The sequence below is a fragment of the Chrysoperla carnea genome, chromosome 2, assembly GCF_905475395.1.
Source record: "Chrysoperla carnea chromosome 2, inChrCarn1.1, whole genome shotgun sequence".
NCBI lineage: Eukaryota > Metazoa > Arthropoda > Insecta > Neuroptera > Chrysopidae > Chrysoperla > Chrysoperla carnea.
This window is the reverse complement of record NC_058338.1, coordinates 76,261,563-76,284,679: the sequence shown is the minus strand read 5'-3', so window position 1 is coordinate 76,284,679 and position 23,117 is coordinate 76,261,563. Positions and strand designations below refer to the sequence as shown.

The following is a 23,117-nucleotide window of genomic DNA, read 5'->3' as shown; positions in this document are numbered from 1 at the left end:
ACCCTTCGTGTGGAAGCCTGACCACCACTTGACCGCTTTTATTAATAAATTAATAACAAGTTTTTCGGCGAATTTAGACATTTGTTACTTTGAAATTTACGTAAACTTGTTTTTGTTTTGGCTTAAAATTACTGAAGAAATGCGCGCTTAAATTTTTCTAGTTTATTCGCAAGAACTCATGGTGTTGGTGTTTATTTATGATACTTTTACTAAAGATAGACTATACTTCAGTCAATTTTAAATAATTATACTTAGCCGGAGATACAAAAAAAAATTATTTTTAAAAAAGGTAGGTAATTTAATTATCTACAATAAAGGTTATTACCATTTTCGGTCTCAAGTGCACGGTTATGAAGATATAGCCTAAAACGGTTTCCCTTAAAATGGAAGAACTTCCCCCGTCTATTTTTGTAAGGATTTTGTGCATTTACATTCAGTTCGGTATACTGAACCTACCTTAATAATAAAATAACTCCTATAATTTAGTGCATTATGGACAACAGTAATGAATTTCTCTATTATCTGTAGTAATCGAAGAATGTTAATATATTGAAATTTCTTACTTTTTAGAATTTTCCACAATCTTTATTAAAATTGAGTTGCAATTCAAAATCCATTGTTTTTTTTGAAAATATTTTACATTTACCGAATATAAAACGTTTTACAGACTCTTTTAAATTAAAAAACGTTTCAAAATGTAAGAAACGAAGTGGCACAGCTAATAAAAAATATTACCATGTACATTACCAAACCAAATTGTTTGTCTTTAGCGTAAAATACTTCCCTTTCTAATTGCCGTCCCAAATGAGATTTTTTTAGAGCATGTGCGATCATGAAAATGGAAATTTTTTATGGAAAGGTACATTTTAGTCTCGTTGGGCACTAATATTATCGGAATCATACATCTTTCGAAACGTAAACCCTCAAAAAAAAATTTCATATAATATCTGGAAACGAAATTAATTTTAACTTTTGCTTCCTGTGAACAAGGTTTTTGGTAATAAGCTGTAGCAAAACTTTATTATAATATTAAATTAAAAATTTAAATAAACCCTCGACACAATATCAAGTCTGATCGATTCGTTTGCAGCATTGAACCGATGAACGATTTGCAGCAAAGGAATGAACCGATTTTGATTTTTTTTAATCAGGTACGGAACCCTAAACTCGAACTTCAAAGAAAGCTAAAAACACCACCAGCAAATTTTTTACCACCACCTTTCAAATTAAATTACCAAAAAATTTTCTGGTGTTAAAAAATTTTTTAACACCAGCAAATAGGTTCATTCAATTCGGAGCTACGATGGCACAGAGTATAGTCTGATCGATTTTTTTTTGGTATCGCAGATCCTTAACGGATGAACCGACTTCTTAGCTATGCTTCAAGATAATCTACTCAGCCGTTTGGAGACCATCATGGATTTTCTAGTTGTTTCGTGTGCGAAACACTAAACTAGCATCTGAAATCAGGTCAATCAAATTACCTTTAAAAAAGTTTCATTTCATCCGCCTAGAAGCTACGATTCCGCAAGCAGGCACATAGATACACAGACATGTTAAACGTATAAGTACTCTTTTTTTAGCCAGGAGTTAAAAAGAAGCCATCAATATATCCAACTCCCTATATACCACATCCATAGACTGATACTAGATAAAAAATAGCTCAATGTCAAAAATCAAAATATGTGTAACTAAAAATTACTAAATCATAACATAAAATTACAAGACTAAAACATACTGTAGTGGATTTTTCATTTTAATGTGTTTGTTGCATAAACACCTTTGTGTGAAATAAATGTTATGGTAATATTATATGGAAAACTGTACCATTGGGAAATTACACATACATTGTGTTTTGTAGGGTCTGTTAGAATCGACTGTATAATATACATAATGGGGAAAAGGGTTGTACCATGCTGAGAAACACACTTCAGTTTCTTGAATAATATTGTCTATGATAACAGCAGGAGAGAATGGTTGTTCACGTAATTTTGTTTTCAAGTGAAATAAAAACAAGTGAAAACAAACAATTGACTGAGTTAGTTGTTGAAATACCAAGTATAGACATTGTTGATTACTCTGTCACATTACACATACATACATGTAACACATATGTAACTGGTATACCCATATAATACTACAATTTGCGCATTATGTTCGCTCTCACGGGTAAACATCACTGTTTACGAAAAAAAAAACGTTTCAAACAAAAGTTCTTTATTTTTTAATAAGGAACACGTTTGAACTTTTGTTCTTTTGTTCTATCTCTAACGGTTTACAAGACCCAATTGACCTATTACATTTTGAAATCCCTTTTCGTTAGTAATCGTGATGACAGACGGACAGACGACAGACAGACAGACAACCGGAAATGGACTAATTAGGTGATTTTATAAACACCTATACCAAAATTTTGTTCACAGCATCAATATTTTTAAGCGTTACAAACTTGGGACTATATTTGGGACTTAGTATACCTTGATATATTTGCTTTAACTATTTCTTTTCTTTCAAGGTGACAGTTGTACTTTGTATTTTAAGTCTTATTGAGCCAAAATCATTGCTTTTTGATTATATTTAAATTTAAGATAAAATGCCTGCATACAAAGAATTTCCTAGACTTAAGAACGGACTTCTGATTTAGAAGATACTTTAAATGGTAAACTCTCTATTGTATAAAGTCCTATACGACCTAAGTCGATAGTCCTGACCTAAGATTAAGTGTGGGGTATTTTCAATATTTAAATTTTATACTTAAAAGTAAATTGTAAAGACTTTAAATCAAAGTTTGCACCCCCAAGTTTAGGACTTCAATTGGCTATTAAAGAAACGGGAAACATTAGCTCCAATCTGATGTCAGAACATTATGGCCCCCACCAAATTCGGCAACTTTTTAGTCCCAAGTTTGTAACGCTTAATAATAATGATGCCATGAAAAAAAATTTTGGTATAGGTGTTTATAAAATCACCTAATTAGCCTATTTTCCGTTGTCTGCTCGCCTGTCCGTCTGCTCGTCTGTCTATCAACACGATAACTCAAAAACGAAAAAATTTATTAAGCTGAAATTTTACAGCATACTCATGACGTAAAACTTGAGTTACAGTTCAGCATAGAGCATGATTTAATGTTGCCGCCAGTTTTAATGTTCATCGCGCTCTCTACGAATATATAAATGTAAATTTAGATAGATCCATGGTACGATACTTCCCCCATACAATATACCTACACAAATAAAAAGTAAAGGGGACTTCATCATATTCACAGGTGGTAATCTTTATGATTGGACCAGATACATCATATCACAATGTAAATGACTCTTGTTTTGTGCAAACACAACATCGCTTATTTCTATTTTGGTTTATAATTGAAGTAACCTTAATTAACTTTCGAATTTTATCACATTAATATATTCAATATAATATTTTATAAATTCAATGTATTTATGGCCATTAGTAAATCAAAGTCAAATTATCACTAATCTTGTCAAATAATCAAAATAAATCATAGTTTAATAAAAACTAAAAAACACGCTTTTGGAACTAGCTAAACTAAAAGGTCGAAAATAATTTCTTTAAATTCAAAAAATCATTTTATCGTAAAAATATCATGGGCTGCTAATTTGAAATTATTGTTAATATTTTATAGACAGATATTGGTAAATTTCAAGTCATTATAAAATTTCTTAAAAAGCACCCCACTCTTTTTTACGATAAAACTTTTTTTTTGAATTTAAAGAAATTATTTTCTACCTTTTAGTTCAGCTAGTTATAAAAGCGTGTTTTTTAGTTTTTTAAACTATTATTTATTTTGTGTTTTATAGTTTTTAGACGATATTTCTTTATAAAAAATTCAGTATAAATATGGCGGAAGCGTAAATAATGCATATATTTTCAGATGTGGAAATCGTTAATCAAGAAAATCCTGATCAGGAAATTCAAATAAACTTATAAAATTATTGTATTATCATCGCTTCTTGATAAGTGGGGCAAGTTTAGGGTTAATCCGACGTTTTGAAGGGGGTCAAAATCATGTTCACAGATTCCATTACATGCTAACATTCTAACATACGTATGAAGCTAATAAAAGCGTGTTAAAAATTCATTAAGACATTTGAAAAATTCGTTAAGACAATTGACCGGTCTTAAATTTTCCCCATAATTTTTTTACTTAAACTACTAAGATTTTATACCTGTTAAGTTATCAAAAATTAAAGACAGATCAAAAATCGCTCTAAAGGGACATTTTTTTAAAATTTTAATGCATTAAATTATGAATAAAATTTTAAATAGAAGAGAAATCGGACAAAAGGTTAATAATTAAATTGTAATAATCGTATAAGTCGTTAACGGTGAGCCATACAAAAAGCATTAATGGTAGGATATTTAATTATCTACAATAAATGTAAATATCATTTTTATTTTTTTGCATTTTAAAAATACAAAAAAATGCCTTTATTATTAAATAACTCGAAAAAAAATGTAAATTTATTATTCATCGAGTTATCTAACGAAAAATACATTTTTTTTTTTTGGAATTTTGAAAAAACTTTTTGCATTTAAATTGCAATATTTCAGAAAATATATATCTGTAACTGCTAGAACTTTTTGAGAGTGTTACTAAATAAATTTAATTGGAATGCGGCAAGCATTAATTTTAGTTCTCGTGGTAAATTCATCAGTTTTTGTGCTGAATATAATATAAAAAGAAAGGTACGAGAAACTTTATTTTCATTATAACTCCATCAATTTTCATACAAATCACTTGAAATTTTTTCCAAAGTATTTACTTTTCGAAATATAGACTCAAATGACTTTTTTTTGTTTAAAATTTACCCTTCTATCGATTTCCGTTGTCATTTTTAACATTAACTTTTCCCAATAAGGGTCTCCCCCACCCCTTAAGCCAGATCGCACAAACTTTTGTTTTTAACTTCTTTAAATAAGCTATAAACAATGCAGTCGAACAGTTTTTATAAAGATTCGTTTACTATCCCTGGACTCAGAGGTATAAATCTAACGGCTCTCTACTAGTTTATTTATAACTTGGAATTAATTTTTCCTAAACTACAGTTTTCTTAGAGCCTCGAGTCAAAGCACGGAAAGAATTTTCGAGTCATATGAAAATATTAAATAATTTTCTTGGATTCACAACTAAAAGTATACATTTTTTTATTAACACAAACTTACCTAACGAACGTTCGAACAACGAAAGAAAAACAGAAATATATATAATATACTTGAATCATTTTCGAAACAGTAATAACTTAAATTTATATTTCTTTTGTATTTTTCAAGCATGAAATTGAAAATGTTTTACAAGAGTGAAAGAAAATTCATTTTTAAAAACTATTTTTATATGTGTTTCTTCGTTTAATATTTTCAATTAGGATAATAGTTTTATAAATGATTGGGAAAATGAAATTTTTTATTTGAATAATGTTTTTGCTTGGGAAAATGTACGTCTTGTAGGTGATTTTTTTTTCTGTTTAATGAATAAATTTTAAAACCCAAAAATAAAAAAAATAAAAATCAAAGATAATAAGTGAGAAGTCTAGGGTATTTGGAATTAAATTTCGAATTTTTCTGCCAATTTTTCTGGATCAATTTTTTTTTTTTGGATCAATATAAATACGTATTATGACTTCCATGTAGTCATTATCAGTATGAATTACATGCTTGCTAATCGTAATCACGCGTGATTATAAATAAAGTATGTTTCTCGTTGCTAATTAAGTGCCGATCTGCACACGGGTGAAGAAAAGGATGGTATAAGACCAAAATGTTTCATCAGACTTCACTAAAAGTGCAGGCAAAAGTTCACGCTTTATCACGGTCAAAATACATGTGTTGTTTAAAATTATAAAGGATTCTTAATATTTAATTTCATTGGTTATAAATATTCGAAAATTATATCTGTCACACTTAAAATATAAATTTTGAAAGTTTTTGGTGTAAAAATGGTTATATTTAACAAACTAGTAGAAGTGATGAAAAATTCTTGGATATTTAAGAAAAATATGCTCGACCCGTGCGAAATTCCGCATTGTAGTGGGTACTCGTGGCTAAAAACAGTGATAAACACCAACAGTAATTTACTTTATTTTTATTTATAGGTAAATTTATAACAAAAAAGGTTTTCGAATTACATAATGAACACAATTAAATCTAAATATTATTTCATTATTTCTCTGACCTATTTAATCTTAACCGATACCTTCTTAGACCGAAAATGTTCTCTTTTTCGCAAGCACGATAAGCTTGAAAATGAGGAGTGAATCATGGAATTTGATAAAGCAGGGAGCAAGAAATCACGTGAGCAGGAAGGAACAGGCTAGAAAATTAGAAAATTATATAAAAATTTACTTATTCAAATACGTTAATAAATACGGCGGAAGTGACCTTAAATTATTATATATATATATATATATATATATATATATATATAATAATTGATTGCCTTTTCCTTTAATGATCGTTTACATTACTTGAATTACTCCAAAGTTAAAATTTATAAAAAATTTCACCGGAAAAATTATCTCTAAATAAAATAAAGTTTCCTTTTTCTAATAAATTTTAAAAGTAATTTATAAACAGGTAACATCCATGATGACGTAATAAAAGGAAATTAGTATATTAATTTTTAATTGTACATAAAAATTATGTTCCATTTCCTGAAGACATTTAACGCTTTAATTTTGTTTCTTAGACACAAGTGTGTTCTTATAAATTCAATATAAAATTATACTGATGTTAAACAAAAGATAAGTTAAAAGTCTGAAGGGAAATACTCATACGACCTCCGCAAACAGATTTAAAAATAAAATCCGTCTCAAATTTCCATGAAAAAAGTTAGTTATGGAATTTGAAATATTAGGCAAGCACTAATCCGTGGCTGTTGCTTGAATTAGTATTAGGGAAACATATTGTAAAAATATCATCCTTATAATTATTACTCTTTAGTTTGTTAATTGCTGTATGCAGTATATAAAAGAACATCTGTAAAAACTGTTCTATTCGTTCGCCTATTCAAAACTACATTTACATTTATTACTTTTGGATTTATAGCGGATTTGAGTTTTTCAATCTCAATCGTGATTCTACTTTCCGTTATTAGCCAGCACGGTAAGCTTTAAAATGAGCGGTAACTCATGAAGTTTGATAAAGGAATAAGGAAGATATCTCGTACCCAAGGAAATAAAGGCTAGAAAAATAATATATAAAGAATTTGTTGTCTTATGTCTAAGGAAAGTTTGATACAATAGCATGCCGAATAGAGCAGTTGGTCTTCGATGACTCTGTTGATAATGTTTGCTTGGAATTTAATCATCGATTGCCTTATTGGTTAAAAGAGTAAAAATTAATTAATATACAGATAAAATGGTTGATTCTTAAAGTATTATGTCACCCATACAACAACACATTTGCGTCAACAACTTTTCATATAGAGGTAGAAAAGTTACCTGTAAAATGTTACTGTAGGTAGTCACCTATTTTGAAACAGCGTTATAAACGGTAAAGTTTTTATCTTAAAACGTGTGTATGTGTGTATGTGTGTATATTGTATTAATTAAAAATATTTTCAAACGTATTTATCATCAGTTTAAAAATAAATGAATTTGTCGACAGATAATTAAGCAATAGATAATAATACCTTTTATTTTAAAATATAGAGTGTCCCCTGCGACTATATCCAAAAAAAGTTATTTACTTTAAAATAAAAGGTTGGAATTTTCATCGATATAACTTTATACAGTATCTGTATCTACCGTCTGTCATGTTGACCACGTTATTCGCCTAACAAAACTGATTTAAAAACAATAAATTTGCAGTTCATTTTGCCTATCCTTTGTAGAGTTTGTACAAGAACCTTAAGTGCTATTATGGTTATAAAATGGTATGACATAATATCCAAGAAAGAGAAACAACCACGTTCAAATCACGAACTTATTGTCATCAATATTATGCAATTCATATGAAAGTAAATGATCCCTTTACTCCGATAAAAATCAAAATAATACAGCTATCACAATCCTTGATTGTGAACACAAGGTTCACTCGGCAATAACTTGAAGAAGAATTTTAAAGTGTTAATTTAACAAGTGAAAACATACCATTGAGTTAATTGTTAAAGTACCCTGTATAGAAAGTGTGAAATATCAGTGCTTGCATTATATTTTATAAATTGAAGAGTTTAAAAAGCCCAGAGAATTATGGTTTTATTTCTTTGGTTTTCGAAAATTTTTGAAAGGATTTTTTTGAATTTTTTTCGTAGCCAAAGCACGTAAATGCTAGTTGGTTAGGGTGCTTGACATGAATCCAAAAGACCCGGGCTACATCCTTGATACATTTTCATTTTTTTTAATTATCTTTCATTAAGGCATTCGACAAATTAAGTCTTAATTGTTTAACGCCATTGTATCACAATAAACATCAATAATAATCGAAATGATTTTGATGGTTAATTTGAATACAACGTGAGTAAACAAACATAAATAGTAAATTTCCTTTTTATTAATTTGGAAAACCATTCCTCGTGAGCTAAAGTAATTAAAAATACATACTTCCTCGAAAAGGAAATTGTGTTATGCAACCGAAATTTGTTCGTCTATAAAAAACGTTTCCATAAAGGGCCTACTACTTTACTGGTTCTTTATCAAATTTTTCGTCAACCTCTTTTTAAGTCATTTGTTTCCAGAGTTTTATTGGGTATGATAATTTTTGTCATTTGTGTATCAAATGATTTCTTCATCAACTTCGGGGTTCGATTTCTTAAAAACTCAAGTAGATGTCAAAACTTTCCTCTCATATATTCAGTATACATGAAATATATATCAAGGTATACTAACGCTTAAAAATATTGATACTCTTAAGCCTATGTGAGATATGAAGATGAAATTTTTATAGTGTGTTTCAGACGTAAAAGATGAATTTGAGTTCGTACATGGCCAATATAGGTCAAATGGATCTTGTAAGCCATTAGAGATAGAATTAAAGTTTCGGTATAAAAAATGTTCCTTATAAAAAAAATAACCAACTTTTGTTGGTAAAATGTTTTCGTAAACATATCATGGTTTACCCGCAAATAAGGATAAAACATTTGTGTCCATTTCGGTGTCCAAAAGTGTAAGAGATAGAGAGTTTCAATTTTAGGTTTTGTGATTGAAACAAGAAGAAAAGTTCTGGATAATAGTAAGGCCACCATAATTGTGTTGGTTTTTTAAGCCCTTCTTATTTATTAAAAATAATGCAAATACTGTCATTATCACTTCTTTCTATACAGGGTATTTCAACAATTAACTCATTCCATTGTTTGTTTTCACATGTTTTTCGACAAATTTTGAAAAAGAAAAGTCTGATCTCACACATTTACTCTGAGTGAAACTAAAATGGTGAAAATTTGAAAATAATTTTCCAAAATATGACATTCTGTACATATTTATGTAAATAAATGGTAATAAAATTGTGTATGAACAATATATAATACACGCATCCCTAAAATATAATCAAAAACGTAACTAAATGAGATAATATTGTTTCTAATTGTGTGAGTAGGTAGTACACGCAGTATCTACACTATACACCTAAATATAATGAAAACAATAAATTATAAATATTCTAATTACTTACAGAGTTACATGAAAGGGTTAAATATTAACAAATCTTTATACAATTTCTATTTTCATATAATATGGTGTGTTGTTTTCTATTATATTTATATATATATATATATATATATATATATATATATATATATATATATATATATGTATATATATATTGTATTATATATGTTATGTTCTATTATATATAAATATCAGCAATATGTGTTGTTCTTATATAATATATGTTATAATATTGTTGTATTTTTATAAACATATTATATTATAATTCAGTTATTAATGAAATTTTAATGTATGATAAAATCTAATTACCAAAGCTGTCTGCAAGATGTATCAAGACTAATAAATATTATTTTTAACAAATCAGTATTTCGATATAGCACAACATAGACCACTAACCGGGTTTCGTTTTTTCTGTAATATACTACAGAAATTTTCGTGTTGAAATATGTTTAGGGGTATCCTGCAAGTGTAAATCCAAATAGTCGGGACGGAGAGCGAGAGCTTTAGCCGCAATCTTGGAAAACACGTTGTATCAAATATCTCGTTAACCGAGCATCGTACAACAAAAATGGTAGGTGTCATTTTCATAGAGAATTACATTTTCTGTGACTTTTATTGGAAATTTTTTCTGTATAATGCATAGGTTTTTATTTATACCTACCGCTACAAATTTTTCTTAATATTGTTGTTGCTAAATATATAGTTAACGGTTCACGGTATATTAAAATGGTGATAAACAAATTTTTAGAACATATAATTTCCAATAAATTTCATTTCAAATTATCGTTCTAATGGCAGATTAACAGACAGAAATGGATTAATTGGGTGATTTAATGAACGCCTTTACCAAAATTTTGTTGGTAGCATCAATATTTCGAAGCGTTACAAATTTGGAATTAAACTTATCCTACTCTGCTATATAGGATAAAAAATATTCATGTATAGTAGACCGTGGGGCACCACTTTTTTAAATCATGAAAACATTCTTGAACTCTCGTGAGTGGCTTCCTTTTTAGGAGTCTACCAGTATTTCCTCTACTATTTTATTCAAGAGCTGCGTTTTCAAATAAACATGATGACGATGGTGATTTCTCGGACAACATGACCACTTGATAACATTAATAATTATTAAAGAATAAAATATTTTTCCCGAAAAATAAACTGCAATGATAACTTGTCTATCACTTCGAACTTGCCGTACTTAAGTATCTTTGTTTTTCAATACATACATAGTTTGTTTTTGCTGAATTGTTAAATAATTATTAATGTTATCAAGTGGTGATATATATTATCCGACAAATTCCCTGCTGCGTTTGTTTAGAACGATAACTCAAATATTCCTTTATCATGTTCATTTAAAAACGCAGCACTTTCGAAAAAAATCGTAGGAAAGAGGTTGGTAGACACGTCAAAAAAAAAGTTACTCACGAAATTTGAAATATGTATTTATTCATTTAAAAAACCCATAGTACCCCACGGTTTTAAAAGTAAAGTGTAAAAAAAGCAATCATATTTACTATTTATGTTTAAACTATATCTCTACCGAATACGATAACAAATTTTATAGTTTAACAGTAAGAAAAATAAGGTGTACTCTGCAACTAAATTAAATATTTATAAAAATACAACTTGATTTTCGATACAGAAGATAATCATCTAACAGCATGTATTGTTGTGATATCTATGTAAGAAACATACATACAAACATATACATGACTTCGGATACATAGAGTTCGTACAAAACAAAGTGGCACCGAGCAAGAGAGAGTGTATGATGTATATGTATGTGCACTCGTATATACACTCTCTCTTGTTCAGTGCCACTTTGTTTTGTACGAACTCTACTACGTACGTAGTACTACTATATTTTTGTATAAAATATATGAACAGTTGAAATCGCTTATAACGATTAAAATGAAAGGCCCTGATTTAATCCCGATTTAAAATATCTGCTGTAGCGGCATCGGTTTTGACACCATAGTGACTAATACATATTGGAGTTATAGGAAAATATACAGATCCAAAGTATTTCTGAACAAACAGCTATATCTCTGCGAAAAATCATCGTATTTCGAATCGCAATGCGATCGCTTGAAACTTGTACTTTCTAAATTTAGAATATATTGAACAAAAATTTTTATTATCTCTTGCTGCTTTGCCTGGAGGGTTGAAAGTATAAGAAATGTTATCCCCAAATTTAATTAAAAATTATTTTACAACAGAGATCAATTGAAAGTTTGTTTATTTTTTTTGAAAATGAGGTATACAAAATATTTGTACGAGCTTTTTGGACCAAAATATTTGTTTTCCCAGCCACATTGGCACTCCTGAATTTAAATTTCTGTAATTTTTTTAAATAATTATCGCATTGAAATCGCTGGCATATTAATCAAGATAGCACTTTTCGTTTTTAAAAAATCAAATCAAAATTTTTCCATATTTTGGTGATTTTCATCTGACCTGGAATTTTATAAAAAAGAGCGTTTTCAAAAATACTATTATGCTCAGAAAATAAATTTCAAAATTTTAGTACGTTTCTAAGCTTTATATAAAATTTAGAGATAACATTTCTCATACTTTCAACACTCCGTGAAGGACGTCAAGGGGTGGTAAATTTTTGAGAAATAGATTCCAAAACTAGAAAGTACAAGTTTTCAAATGACTCATTGTAATTCGAAATTCGATGATTTTTCACAAAGATACAGCTGTTTGAAATTATGGTAAAATTTTGTGTTAAAAAAAATTTTCTTTTAATACTTTGGCTCTGTATATATTGACTAAAACGCCCAACGCATGTAAGAGCACACTTTTTTTCATTTTTATAGACATACATACTTTTTCAGTTAAAAAATCACCGTTTTATATTATTTTTAAAGTAAACCTTATTTTGAGTTTAATAACTTATTTCTTTATTTTGTATCTAATTCACTCATATATCGATTATAACGACCAATCGTCCTTGAAGTTTGTCAGCAAAAACGACCGACAGGTGTAGATACTTTCACCTTAATAGCAAAATGGACATATCGCTTATAAAGACGAAATTTGTTGGTATCTTCAATGTCTTCATAGCCGATTGTGACTGTATGTATAAAATCTCTATCTCTATATATTATAAACGCGAAAGTAAACATGTTTGTTTCTTTGTTTGTTACGCTTTCACGCTTAAAATAGCAAATGGTTTTTAATGAAACTGTACAGCAATATAGCTGATATATCAGAATGACACATGAACTATAATTTATTAAGATATATCAAAAACAAATAAATAAAATAAAAAAATTTAATAATTTGACATTTGACATAAATTACATAAATTACAGATTTCTGTAAAAATAGTAAATATAAAATATTTCACAGCCACCTTCTCTGATATATTCAATGAATAATTACTATTATACATTTAAACAAATAGAAAACCATACATATATTTTACCTGTGTAAAACAATCCTTACCATTATTTCGAGTGTTATAGAAAGGAGATAAGCGAGAGCAGTCTTTATCAATCTTTACTTTTAAACCCAGCAAACCGGGTGGGTATCACTCTAGTTATATTATAAATGCGAAAAAAAGGATAGTTGTTTGTTTGTTTCTTTGTTTGTTTGTTACGCTTTCATGCTAAAGGATACTTCAGAATAACACATGAGCTATAATTTACAAAGATATATTTTTTTTAAAGGAAAAAAAATGAAAAAATAAATATAATCTGACATTTACTATTTTAAATTTTTACGAAAATTGGTAATTTATGGTTCAAAATGATGATTATAGATGGAGCAGATCTATAACCATTTTGAACAGTTAATTAAAGTATTCCGTAAAAATTTAACTAGTAAATATTAAACCATTCATGGCCAACTTTTCTGATATATTCAATGAAATATGACAATTTTACAATTAGCCAAATTAAAAAATGTGACCATCAAAAGAGGTGGAGGCTATAAAGCGGTGTTTTTTACTTTTAAGCCCAGTGAAACGGGCGGGTATCAAGCTAGTATATTATAAGTACGTATGAAACACACTAACTACTATTGCATGTACCATGCCTTAAAGACGAGAGAAGAACATTCAACAGTAATATTTATATAACAGAATATTATTAAATAAAGATAACATTATGTGATAACAAAGTAAAACTAATTACATTATCTCATTCATACACATGGTAGCCAAGATATATGTTGTATGATGAGTATATTATATACATGTGTGGATAATAAAATCTAAATATTTGTTTATCCAAGAAAAGCTGATTTTTAAAAATTGTAGAAAATGGATTTTGGTCAAATAATAACACAACATGACAATATTTCAAGAGGGCTGGATTTGGCTATTTCTATTGATCTAAGGTAAGGATTAAAAAAAAACCGACTCCAAAAAAAAAAACAATTTAAAAAACAAATTAATATGCACTTAAAAATAAAAATAACAAAAATATAATGTTATGTCGGTGTCAGCCAAGGAAACAACTGTGACAGAACAGTTTGCTACATTAACTTGGCCGACACCGACAAAAGTTTTTCTTAAATGATTTTTAGTGAATCTGAAGTACACTAATTTGTCACTAAAAAAGAATCATCGAAATCGGTTGGCGTGATTGAGTTATTCGTCAATTTATCGCGCACATCCTTAATGCAAATTTAAGGCTTATATGGTTTTCACATGGATACCATTGTCAGACCTGGACCACATTTAAATGGGACAACACGGGAACCTCTTTCTTTTTTGTTTGAAGTCGGTTAATAATACATCCGAAATTTAAAAGCGATTGTGTTTTTAAAAAAAAGAAACGAAAATTGCTTATTTTAGTGTCATAGTTATTAAATTGTTTGAAATTTTAGTATGATTTAGTTTTATATTAGCAGATATCAGCTGCGCAATTTAGTCTACCTTGATTTATAATAAATCCTCGTATAAAAATTATGTGGGGTAAAAAAAAAACTAACAATGGCCACAAAGTTCCAAATTGAGTAATATTTGATACATTTCCAATCGGAAATACATAGATATGTTGATAACTTTGTATCGATTTTTAACATTGATTGCGAAATCTATGTTTATCACGACTATTTCGATACTATAAAAAGCTTTTTACATTCTTCACTCTCTTGACTTTAAAAGTGTGAACGTGCGCAAAAAATTTTTACATAAAATAGCATTCGCACAAAGTTAAATTTGCTTAAGGATTTTTAAATCAATCTGTTTTTTATAATTTCTAAGCCTGTGTAATTTTTCACATTAAAATAATAAAATTTTGTTTACTTTTCACTTCATTTCTATATAGGCATGTCATATTAGTGATACTCCACCAATTCCCTTTTTTTTTCCTTACAAATAATTTTTAAAATGATCGGTGATTGATTTTTTAATACTGCTAAAAGTTTTTCTCTAGCAGTTTTTCTTCCGAAAAGTGTTCATGATTTAAAACTATTCTAATTAAAATAACCATGGATCCTTTTCGAAAGAAAAACTATGAAAGTAGTGTTTAGGAATCAATAAAATTCCATTCTATATGTTCCATTTAGTTATGGGTGATGTTCGACCTTATACCGTCTCTTGTGCTATTAGGAACATTGTAAAAAATATTTTATCCAAAAATTGCGTTTTTAGTACCAGGTATTTTCGGAAAAGTTATTTTAAAAATACTTATTTGAATTAAATTTATTAATTTCACAAATGAAAACAATTAACTGAGTTAATTGCTGAAATACCATGTATAGACAGCGTTTATTACTCTGCCACATAACACATACATACATACATGTCACAAATATATAACTGATATTCCTATATTATTTATACATACTATACAATTTGCGCATAGTTTGCGCTCTCACGGGTAAACAGTTATGTTTACAAAAAAATGTTTCAAAAAAGTTGATTATTTTTTTATAAGGAACTTTTTTTACATTTAACTTTTGTTCTATCTTTAACGGTTTAGAAAATGAGACCCAATTGACCTATGTTGCTCCTTTACGAACTTGACTTCACTTTTTACGTCCTAAGCACGCTATAAAAATAAATTTCGATTTTTGCTCAAATTTCCTAGATCAGTTTTTTGTAGTTTATAAATACGTATTTCGACTACCAAGTAGTCATCATCAGTAAGAATTAGCTAGTCGTGATTACTCTTATTATGAATGTCACTCTTTGCTAATTTGGTGGCGGACTGCTCCATTTCGAAAAATCCTAGAGTTCTCATTTATTATCTTCGATAATATTTATACGCTATATAAATTTCAGCTTTATATCTATTTTCGATTTTGAGTAATCCTAATGACAGACGGACAGACGACAGACGACTGACGATAGGCAGACAAACGGAAATGGACTAATTAGGTGATTTTATGAACACCTATACCAAAATTTTGTTCATAGCATCAATATTTTTAAGCGTTACAAACTTGGTACTAAACTTAGTATACCTTGGTATATGGTATAATAAACATATTTAACTTGCTTTCGGGGGTTGACACGGTAATTCGTAACAGCACTATATGTATATGGTAAATTACACATACAATGCATATAATATATAACATATAATATAATATGTTTGGATACAATTTATAAATTCATATATGAATGTTCAATTAAAGTCACAAAAAAAAAATTGGTAAAAGATAATTTGATTACAAATTTAATCAACTTTTATCGTACTGGTGAATAACCTCAACCATTTCACCTCCATCCCCATACGCATACCAATTACCACACTTGTACCTGCAGGTAGTTAGTTATTTATCATAATAAATTTATCACATGCATATGAATTTCTGGTCGTAACACAGTAAAAAGTGTTACATTAAGGAATTTTACAATATCTATTTTCATTAAATAAAAACTTAAATAAAACATACAAAGGACAAGCTTTAATTGTAAGTACTAAAATGTAGAAAATTATTTTATGTGTTACTCATACATGGCTATTTTCTACTATTTAGTACCATGATACTTGTTCTTTAACAAGTATTTTAATTTAATTTATTAATTTAAATTATAGTATAGTATATGAAATATGGTGGAAGCGATGGGAAAATGAGATCATGCTTACCATAAAAGTGTATTGTTATTTGATTTTTATATGATATACGTATTCTTCTCAGCAAATCCGTTCATTTGATACCCAAATCATGGGAGTGCATTAAAAATAACTATGGTTATGTAAAATCTTTGAGCGGCCATTAAAAGAATGGATTAGAATCTTGTTGATAAAAACTTTAATTAGCTTCGGACCGAACCTAGTTAAATTTTTTAAGCTTTATTAACTAATTGCACTTCTTAAAATTGTTCAAAATAATATCAAAAGCATAGCTTTTTTCGTCAATTTAGAATGTCGAAATCAAAGGCTTCTAATCTTTAAATATGGTAATGGCAGCATCTTTTTCCTTATTTTATTTCAATTTATTAAGGTTTAGTCTTAGAATATCTATCAATCAATCTATTCATATTGTCTTTTTTATGGTTTTTATTTCTTTATTATCAAAAAGTCGTCAATCATTTTTATTGCTACTCGCAGAGAAAAAAAATTGGTGTAATTCGCAATGAAAGCGAAAGAACTGGTTGCTAGGATCCAAACAGCACCGTACGTTTGAATTAACGGTCATGAAATGAAGCGAAAATTAAAACTATATTTCACCAAATAGTTATAAAGAGTGTTTTTTCGTTTGTTGTATGTCTATCGTAAAGTATACATCGTAAAGTGCGTTTGTCTGTCTGTGACATCGTAGCACCTAAACGAATGAACCGATTTTAATTTTTTTTGGTTTCATTTTAAAGGAAATTTAACGGAGAGTGCTCTTAGCTATGTTTCAAGTACGAGATTAGTGTTTCGTAACCGAAAAAACTTAAAAATTGGCAATGATATTCAAAATCGATTCAGTTTGGAAAAGGCATGATATATATATAATTACTATGGAAATGAATGGTCAAATAAACCTGGCTTCATTCATTTCGAAAAGTGAAATTGTAAAATAATAAAAGTTTAAAGTGTTTATCTGCGCGTCTGTTTGTTTCTCAGTAGCAGCGTTGCCCCTAAACTGTCGAACCGACTCAATTGAGAAAATTTTATAGCTAAGTTTCCAAAAATCGGTTTACAAGGAATAAATCTAATTTTTTTTTTAAATTTTGTCAATTTCACTTGTTTTGAATATTTCAATTCTGAATTTTAAAACTAGCGAAAGATAATTTTATTTCAATATAATACAAATAGATTGAACCATTATTAAACTATTTTCGGTAGTTTAGGATTAACAAATCGCAACGTTAAACTATTTTCATTCGGTAAATTTGAATAGATATAGTATACATACCTATAGTGTCTATACACACTTAAAATTTAACCGAACATCATGATCGGACCGTTTTGTTAATCAAATTTATTTTATAAAATTATGTGAATTTATTGTTTGTAATTTTGAGTAATCGATATATGTACCTGTATCTATTTATCCACCTATTCCCTATATATGTTGTGTTCATTTATTATATTGGGGGTAAATTACACACACCGTGTTGTATTTGGATGATAATTGTTTTTAATGGTGACCGCACATGAAATCATATTCCAAGTATAATGTACATTGATTTATAATTTGTAACAAAAAATATAAATAATTTTTTTTATCGTTTATGATATAAAATTATTCTCCCAAATAATAATCAATCCAATCATACTATTTCTTTTGCCTAATTTTCTGACACATGGCGATATCTTACTTATTTATTTTATCAAATTTCATGATTTATCCTTCATTTTAAAGCTCACCGTACTGACTAATGACAAAAATTAGACTCACGGTCTGAAATGTACCGTTTCTCTAAAATTTGAGATTCGAGATTTCAAATTTGCTATTAACAAACAAATGCCCAAGCAAATTTATCATTCAACTTTCTACGATTCCGAGAAAAAACGACGCTTATTGAACGCAAACTAATGCGAAAAAACACCCACGCAAATACATCATTAAACTTCCTGTTTTCGTCATCAGCCATTTCCTGCTACAAGCTTAAGCGATTTTAGCGACACTAGCGGCCAAATCTGGAAGCTCGATCCAAGACCGGCGTACTATACTACTTAATTTTGGACAAGATTAATTAACCTGCTGATGGCTGGTGAATATTTAGGAAACATAAATTTACATTTTGGTGAAAGCGCTGAGAAAAATTTAATTCAAGCGAATGTAAGTTTTAACAAGCTCTTCTTAAAAAAAGTATCGGTACTACTGTCAAAGTAATTTTTAGTTTAATCGAAACCATAAAATGTGCTTTGATGGGATCTCGTAATAATTGCATTTGGAAAATCGCACATTTGGGGAAATAATGTTGTAAAAGGGTGCAGAATATGTTCACATTGTTAGTTTTTAACGAGTTTCATTTAGCAAAGGTAATGGTTTTTCACGAATGTAAATAAATATTTTTAATAACATACATTTTTTTCATAATATTAAAATATCGTTCGTGGTATTTGCAATAATTTCATTCAAAATTGAATTTCACAATGCTTAATGAGCTTTCCGTTACTGATTTCATATTAATTTATAGTATTAATCATCATTTTCATCAATGAAATATCGTAAAAACTATTTTATATATTTTTTTGAAATTTTACAGGACAAAAAAATAATTCTACAAAGTAGGTTCTACGAATAAATTTTATTGCATATTGACAACTGAACAATGTAAGAAAAAAAAAAGAGGAAGCTTTTTTCAAAACTCAATGTTTAAGGATCAATTAGACCGATTATATTCCTAACAGACTTTGGTTGATACAAATACAATACTATTAAACTATAGTCAAATTTGAGTATATTTTTTTAGATTTCAAAGCCGTAATAGGAGAAAATAAACTTTTCATTAGGTCACCCAGCTGATCATTTTCATTGAATGAAAAGATTATAGATCGATTATAGAAGGCGTTGATAGATTTATTTATACTGTAAAAATTTTTTATTATTGTGATTAAAGCGTGCCTTTGAATTTTGACATCAATTTGTATTGATGTTATCCTCAAATATAAATTTCTTAATATTTTTTTACGAATTTTTCTTATTTTAAACTTTTGTATAATTTGTAGATTGCCTGAAGAAATTGAAAATAATCAATGAAACGTCGCAACTTTTGAAAATTAACATTAATGATTTATTTTGTCCAAGTACCCTAGTAATTTAGTATAGTGTAATGGATACTATTTGTATTTATCCTACAAATAATTTGAATTCTCAAAAAAAAATTTTTTTTTTAATATTTCCAATGTGCTAACTGTAATGGTTTTGTTTTAATTCATTTAATCTTTGTTTATTTTTATAAAAATTATTAATTTTTACTTTGATTTTAAATTTTAAAATTTAAAGTAATTAAAAAAATTTCGTATAGCATTTCATAAAAGAATGCCATATAGGCGACTAAAACTAACTTTGCCTATAAACACAAGAAAAAGGACTGATAGACAAACAATTAGAATTCTCTGCCTAGAGATCGATTATAGCCTTCAACTTTCAACATTTAATGCAAACGTAGTATTTTACCGTTGCTTCCTGAAAATTTGAGACCCTGCGATAAAGTTGGTATAAAGTCGTGTAAAAAATTTCACTTATCTCAATTTTCTTTCTGCGATTAAAACGTTGCGATTCATGTTTCATGTTTTAATCATTTTAAAGTAATAATATGAAGTTCACAAAGTTGTGATCGAAGTTCAAAGACAATTTTTGTTCCAAAAAGCCGTAAAAATCATTTCTGAATATTATCTTCGGGATACACATGTTTAAAGACAAATGGCAGAATTTATGCATATAGAATTTTCGGTCAAAATCAAAATAAAAACAACCAGTTGTCTTTAAAATGAATTTTATTAATTTTTCTAAGATAATTTTGTGGAATTTCTATTGTAGTTAGAGATTTATGCTCGACAACCACAAGTATTTATCCATACAAACACGCACGATAGAGTCTATTAATTAACGAAAATTACTATTAATATTTAAAATATATAGTCTTCTCTTATCGAACATCGTTTTTTTATGTTTGCACTCGTTTATCCAAAAAGTTTGTCATGTCATATCGAATGTAAATTTTAGGCAACATTTTGTTAGGTCCTTTTTGTATTTATCCAATCACAAATATCATTTTAAAAGATAAAAAAGAATAATTATTATACATATATTATTTATATGTACTTGAAAACATAATATTTTTATTTAATATATACAGTCCTATCTACAATGTATTGCTCAAAAGGCCTACACACACTACACTTAAGTGTATTTTCCCTTATCTTATAAATAAATATATATACATTATAGACCATGAGTCCATATAAAAGTGATAATTCTAAGATATAACTTTACTTTTAAAGGATTGATGAAAGTTACTAAAAAAAGATAGTCAGTCATGGGGACTCTCGACGGAAGTGAAAACCTAAAACTTTGAAATAACTGTTTTTTTTTTTTTTTTTTTTTTTTTTTTTTTTTTTTTTTTTTAATTAATTATAGTATATTTAATTAAAATTTCATTATTTGCAAAGTGATATTATTATTACTTGTGTATAAACAAATATAATAAATAATCAAATTAGCAACAACACACAAAGTTTGCAAGCGGGCACCCATCCAAGAACTAAGTGTGCACAATGATGCTTAACATCAGTGATCGGGTGATAACCGTTATTTTTAATGTGATATTTATAAAGCGTGACACGTGACGATGGCGCTATTTCCATGATTTTTGACCACCCAAAAAAGTGCTCAACGTACCTAAAGAAAATTTCATTTCAAAAAGGTTGTGGTAATGAAAGGTTATTTCAAAAATTCAAACATCTTATTTGGGCATTTGCAACGACATATTTTTATCAGATCAGGTATCGTATCCTGAAAATATTGGAGGGTGAATGTACGGATTAGCCTTTAAAAAACATGTTTTCAATTTATTAGGCACACAAACCACGTTAAAACATTAATTTTCTATTACCGAATCAACCCAGTTAGATGCTGATAAACGACTTTCATAGAGTTATTACATTATAAGTACAACTTAAAAAATTATCAAGGTACTATCGTTATTTTTTGCCAATCTGTTTATTTGCAAGAAATAACTGCTTGTGATTGAATTTAAATATCTTACGATTTTTTTAAATAGTTTGTTTTTGAAAGACTAGTGTTATGTATTGCCAATCTAGTTTTACTAGAACTCAATAATGCCGAAACAGTCAAAAGTTATTGTCGCTTTATTTAATCATTCTGAATTACACGGTGAAAAAAATAGAGAACATTGGTTACACAATGTCTTCGAATGAGGTACATAACTTCTAAAATCGTTCGTTTAAGCTCACAAATATACCTAATTTCCAAAATTACTTCGTACAAGAATGTAAATAAAGAAAAAGATAATTTTACTTGAAGAATGGTTTTCACGAACCGTTTGATTTTTATTACCCGGGGATTTTGTTGTAGTGTTGCCCATAAAAGCAACAATACCTGAATATAGTGTACGATATAAGTAAGACTGTCAGTCTTTAACTTAGACTTTCAATTTGTGTTGTCAATTTTGCAATTACTTTGATTTTAATTAACCTAATCCATTTTATCAATTTTACAATATTTTACAATGCAAACTGACCATGTCAGCGTCGCTTTAAATAAAGCATACAATTTTCGCTACATTATGGGCTCACGGTCCATTATTTTTATTTCAATTTTACATATTTAAAAGTAAATTAACCTAATTGTTTTGCACAAAAAAAAAAGTGAAAACATTTTTTTTTTTAAATACGCATTTCAAGAAAAAAACACATAAATATATTTGAAAAATATGCAAATATATTTAAAATTGAGGGTATTATCTAGTAAGTATGTGTTGGGTGTTATGTTCAAATAGGGTACTTACATTGGTAATTGTAGCCCATGATGGTGTACCCTGTGACCAACTACGTGGTGGAGGTTCTTCAGAACCGGTAGCACTTGGTGCTGGTGACGTTGGATAAAATAGCACGTGTTTTTCACCCGATGCCTGTTGGTAAATTGTTGTTTGGGTTCGTGGCGGTGGTCCGCCTGAACCATTACCTAATGTACCATATTCATCGTTCCCACTCAACATCATTGTTGCATTTAGTTTTTTGATTTCCTCAATTTGAAAACATTGTTTATCTCAAAAATTTTATTAATTTAAAAACACAAAAACAATTTTATTAAATATAAATTTTGAAAATCACCCCTAAAGCAAAAATTCACTATTAAAATTCATAATCTAAAAAAAAAATTGTTTAAGACTTTTCAAAATTTATTCGATAAAAGTTCGTACGAAGTAATATCGTAATAATACGCGTAAGTTTATACCGTCGCGGTATCATATGATACACGTGTTCACACGTTTGCCGTTTGACAAGCGACTATTTTCATTTCGATGTAGTAAGGATAAATATTCTGTGATATGAAAGGGTTTTCTATATAGAAACTTTATGCGCATGCTTTTATAATATCATTCGAGAAAAAAAAACTTAA

The 23,117-nt window shown here is 28.3% G+C and overlaps 1 protein-coding gene across 1 annotated transcript in view; it reads right to left on the bottom strand.

Annotated features, from left to right (window-relative positions):
* The window catches only part of LOC123293908 (zeta-sarcoglycan), a 684,554-nt gene extending 662,020 nt beyond the window's left edge, over positions 1-22,534 (bottom strand). Inside the window, exon 1 of the mRNA XM_044874903.1 lies at positions 22,504-22,534. The gene's annotated coding sequence lies outside the window, so the exon portion shown is untranslated. The remainder of the gene's footprint in view (positions 1-22,503) is intronic.
* Between the last annotated feature and the right edge of the window lie 583 nt (positions 22,535-23,117).